Here is a 5,221-nt window from a genome sequence, read left to right as displayed (position 1 = left end):
AATTGTGTTACACCGATACCACCTGGCCAGCAAGGGTGTGTTCTGGGTGGCTGACCCTGGCTTTCACATTGTTTCCACATGTTTAAAGCATCCCAGTTGCTGGGTGGGAGCTGGGAGGACAGCAGATGCCGTCAAGGAGGTCTGGGGGGCGCTCAGGAGAGCACAGTCCCCATGTGACGTCCAAGGGGGAGGTAAAAGGGGCAAGCAGGGCAGTGGCCTGGGAGTTGGGACACAGTTCTGTTCCTGGGAGTCCCTGGCTGTGTGTCACCAGTGAAATCACTTCAAGCTAACCTCACCCATAAAATGAGGGAACTGTACTCAGAACTAGTGAAGACAGCCAGCTAATGCGTAATAGCAGAACAGAACTCAGATACTTGTAGCAAGTGCATGGTACACGCCTGTATTCCCAGCACTTAGGAAGCTGATGCAGTACAATCGTTAAGTTTGAGGCCAGCCAGGGCTCCTTAGTGAGATCCTGTCTCTAAAACGATTATTTAGTGAAGCCAGTGCTTAACTTTTAACCCTAACTTCATTTAACAAGAGTTTATGGAATACCTACTGTGTGCAAAAACCGTTGCTAGACTTTGCAAGGGATAAAAAGTGAAATGACACTGCCTTTCAGGCTCGGTGTTCAGGTCCTAGGAGAAGAAGAGACGCCTCTGACCAGGGTAGCCTGCCCTAACGGCAAAGTTCAAATGAAAACTGAAGGTCGAGCTGGAGGTGTGGCTCAGCAGTAAAATACCAGCCTAGAATGCACAAGGCCCTGGATTTGGTCCTCAGCACTGGAAAAACAAAACAGGAAGACCACACAAGCACTTGCCTGGCAAGCGCAAGGTCCTGAGTTCGACTCCTGGTACCCACAAAGACAAAACAAAACAAAAAAAACAGGAGGCTAAAGGGTAGGGAGAAGTTAATTCTGCTAATAGACCTCAGAAGGCTTCCTGGAGGAGGTTAGGATATAAAATAGAGGGATTAGACCATATCACTGGCTTTTTAACTTCTATGACTGGAAAAGATTTTTTTTTTTTTTTATCCTTTTGATGCAGGGTCTTGCTATGCAGTTCAGGCTGGCCTCGAGCTCACTTTGTAGCCCAGGCTGGCCTCAAACTCACAATGATCCTCGGGACTCAGCCTCCCGAGTGCTGGGATTACAGGTGTGTGCCACCACGCCCAGCAAGAAGATATTTTAAAGGGCATATCGGGACATGTGTGTGACAGTGTGTCCTCAAAGTCTTAGAGCAGATTTATACTTGTAATAGCATCAGAATTTATAAGATGTAAACCAAAAAAAGTCATTTGAAAAATTTAATCATTTACACTTCTTTTACTTTATTAAGTTTTATGCTTTGGGTGGGTGGGTGTGGCACTGGAGATCAAACTAAGGCATGTTCTACACTTACCTACAGCCCCAGTCCTTTCTATTTCTTTTGTTAAGATAAGGTCTCACTAAGTTGCCCAGGCTGGCCTCAAACTTGTGATCCTCCTGCCTCACCTTCCCAAGAAGCTGAGCCTGTAGGCGTGTGCCGCCACACCTGGGTAGTGTTAGGGATTTTGCATAATAAATTTTTAGTTTCAGTTTTGTATCAAGCAGTGTTTGTCATCTTCAAGAGACTGAAATAAATATTAGAGTAAAAGTTGATTATTCAAAATTCAGGGGCTGGGGATTTAGCTCAGTGGCACAGCACCTGCCTGGCAAGCGCAAGGTTGTAAGTTTGATTCCCGGTACCGGGAAAAAAAAAAAAAAATTCAAAAGAAATGTAAAACTTTCCCATGATAGTTTATGTTAAATCTACAGCATTCATACTTCTAAAGTTAGTAAAGTTTAAGCCTGCACTGAGACTTTTGGTACCCTCTCTAAGTATACCTAATAGCCAAAATGAAAATTTAATAAAACAATACCTACCCATATTACATGTGCTATACTTTGGTATTTCCTTTTCCATCCTATTTTGCTCTGTTTAAAAATGTTTTTTATGCTGCTTTGCCACACTGTAAAGTGACTTTACAATGCCGTATACAGTGGGTGGTAATCAGCGGTCAGATAGACCCCGAATCTGCTCCTTGTACTGATGAGAGACGTTCACGTTCTGGCTGGCGGCCCAGAGAAGCAAGTCTCATTTGGTCAATCTAGGAGGCTTCCCAGAAGAGGATTTTCGGCATTGCCTCAGCATTGACAGTCTGCAGGTGGCAGCCCAAGGATGGGTTGGGGGAAAAGACTTGGGAACTAATCTAATGCCCAGCAGCAGCAGCAGCAGCAGCAGCAGAGGAATGAGTGGATGAGGCCAGGGACCCTGGAGGCCAGCTGTTAAGGCCTGAGGGGCAGGAGACTGGCAGGACGTGGGGTCCTGTGAAACCCTGCACTTGACAAATAGTAGGGGCTATTCCAAGGCTAGTGGCAGGGTGACCTCTCTGCCCTTATTAATCACACTTGTGGGAATCGCCTCCTATTCAGAGAGCAGGAATCCTTAATCTCAAACTCCTGTGGCTTCCACTGGATTGCATGCCTCTTTGTTGCCCGCAAACTGAGCAAACAGTGAGTCCCCTGCTGCCAAGCCTAATCATAGGTGTCTCGTTTCGTTTCAGGATGTGGTTAGTACCTTGAGGAACTGCAGGTCCCAGAGAGAAAGCTTTAGACTTCCAGGTTATATTGAGAGAGTAGATGTCTAGGGTGAGCTCAACTTAACCCTGGTTTCCCTTCTCCAGGGGGAATATGAGGAGCAGAGACAAACCCCACTGCTAGGGGTCACGAGGCAGGGCCAGGATGAAGAAGTTGGCGTGACCTGGGTGACTCAGCCGGAGCGGTCTTTGTGCAGGAGGTAAGTCCCGCGATGACTCTTGCTAGTAACTCAGTGTTTCTCGCCTTTGTTTCCACCTGCCCTCCCTCTCTCTTCCTCGAGTGGGAGAGTAGCAGAAACGGTGCAGCCCTGGATTCAGTGCTACCCTGTTGCACAGTCCCCCGTTCTGCAGCCGTCTGTGTGAGCTTGGCTGCAACCCTTCCAGAGCTGCTGAGGCACCTCGCTCAAGCAGCCTTGGACTGACCCTGGCATAGCTCAGCCCCCGGGATGGGACAGTAACTCTCCTCTGAATCTCTGTTTCTGCCTAGAAACCCTCACCAAGCTCACAGGGAGCTTTACCTTTCTGTCTTGGCATTTGCCACCTGTGCTATGTTATGTTTTAATTTTATTAACTTTTGGATAGGAAATGTAGTCAGGGATCAGAATACAAAAGGGGACTCAGGAAACCATCTTTTTCCTGCTCCTGTCTCCTCCCAGGACAGGTATACCTGGACCCAGTGCTTCCACTTCCTGTTCCCCAGCAAGACTTTTCAGTCCTTAGAGGAAGGAACAGAGGCCCACACCTTTTTGTGTATTCCTGTGTTCCACCCCAGCACCCAAGGGAGTTTTGCTAGCATCACATCCCCTCTGTGCTCTGGCACTGCTGTCTTGGGTCTGATGCCCAGGCCCCTCCTGACTGACTGTCCAGCTGCCGAGCAGATCCGTCTCCTAGACACCTTCTACCAGATATCATATTGCTCTTCCTAGAATGCTGGGCTCCTAGCTAACCGTTTATTATGCCTCATGTCTCAGGTCAAGGGCAAACTCCTCAGCATGACAGACAAAGCCCTCATAACTGGGCCTCGGTAGCCACTCCAGGCCCATCTTCCACCGCTTCTACCAGACTTCACACCCCCATCACATCAGACTGCGTGCATCCTCTGGTTAGTCATCCTGCCTCCCACCTGTGGGCCTTTGCTGTGTGTCTTTCTCTCCACCTGAACTATGCTCACCTCCCTGGGCTGCTTACTCTCGAGTTGGTGCTCGGCCCAAGCTTCTCCCCCTGCAAGGCTTCTTTGCCTTTCCCTTTGACTGAGTTTCCTGCATTCTTTCTCCTTCACCCAAGGGTGCCTCTTCGTGCTGCCTGCAGGCTGAGTAATCTCTGTGTACAATCTGACTCCCTCAGCTGACTGCCCTCCCCAGGGCTGGCTTGGCTCATCTCTGTGCTCTCTTCATCTTGCAGAGTCCGGGGCAGACAGCAGACGCTTAGTGAATACAGGCAGAGAGCACAAGTCTTCCTCCCACCTCCTAGACAATACTGAATACAAAACAGACAATCAGAGATGTTTCTTTTTTTTTTTTCTGGTACCAGGAATCGAACTCACGACCTTGCGCTTGCCAGGCAGGCGCTGTGCCGCTGAGCTAAATCCCCAGCCCCTCAAAGATGTTTCTTTTATTTGATTTTTGATACTACTGAATCTGATGTTGTGAAAGAAACCAGCCCTCTCTCCCAGCCCAGAGTTTTAGCCAAAGACCAGATGCTTTGGGACAATTGCTGAGAAGCTGAGTAGGGATTTATTAGTTATAATAAAAGAAATACTTCATACCATTTGTTGAGGGCTTAGTAAATGACAGGTACTCTGCTGAGTATTTTACATACATTATCTGATTAGGTGTTAGTTACCCCCACTTTATAGATGGGGAAATTGAGGCTGACAAGGATTAAGCAAATTGCCGATGGGTCACACATGGCTAATGATAAAGACTAATGCTTTCTGAGAACTTACCATTCACAGAGATTGCCAAACTTTTTCCATGAATTGTTTTTGTTTTTTTTTAGTTAATCCTTATACCAGCCCTAGGAGGTAGGTGCCATTACTAGAAGAGACAGAACTGGGACTTGTGCCCAGGCCTCTTGCCATGAGCATCTAGCGCTCAGCCCCTGCCAGAGCTTGGCACAGAAAGTTTTGCAATCATTCATCTCTGAAGCATAGAGCAAGTGCTCAGGGTGGAGGCTGGTGCGTGCCTACGCTCTGTCTTGCCTGGACAGTGTTATAGAATCTCAGATTTAAATTTTTTTTTTTTTTTGCAAAAGCTATGTAGATATAGAATTATAGAATACAGTCTGCCCACAGACAACACAAGTTTGAATTGCATGGGACCACTTTTATATAAGGACTTTGGGCGGTGGATTTTCTTTTTTTTTTTTTTTTTTGGTCTTTTTGAGACAGGGTCTCGCTATGCAGTTCAGGTGGCCTTGAGCTCACTTTGTAGCCTAGGCTGGTCTTGAACTCGCAACGATCCTCCTGCCTCAGCCTCCCAAGTGCTGGGATTACAGGCGTGAGCCACCACACCCAGCAGGATTTTCAACAATTCTTAAAAACTGACAGACAAACCTCATAGCCTAGAAATAAAAAATATGTATATTTTTTTATTTTGTTTTTGCA

At 47.1% G+C, this 5,221-nt stretch overlaps 1 protein-coding gene across 2 annotated transcripts in view; it reads left to right on the top strand.

The window, feature by feature from the left end:
* Positions 1 to 2,614: 2,614 nt before the first annotated feature.
* Galnt6 (polypeptide N-acetylgalactosaminyltransferase 6) overlaps positions 2,615 to 5,221 on the top strand; it is a 30,561-nt gene continuing 27,954 nt past the window's right edge. The window contains exon 1 of one of the 2 annotated variants that reach the window (XR_001232221.1): positions 2,615 to 2,816. The gene's annotated coding sequence lies outside the window, so the exon portion shown is untranslated. The remainder of the gene's footprint in view (positions 2,817 to 5,221) is intronic. The other variant, XM_005411909.2, reaches the window with a different exon arrangement.

This window comes from Chinchilla lanigera, unplaced genomic scaffold, assembly GCF_000276665.1.
Source record: "Chinchilla lanigera isolate Chin_1 unplaced genomic scaffold, ChiLan1.0 scaffold00146, whole genome shotgun sequence".
Classification (NCBI taxonomy): Eukaryota; Metazoa; Chordata; class Mammalia; order Rodentia; family Chinchillidae; genus Chinchilla; species Chinchilla lanigera.
The sequence above is the reverse complement of the archived record's forward strand: the minus strand, read 5'-3'. Positions and strand labels throughout refer to the sequence as shown.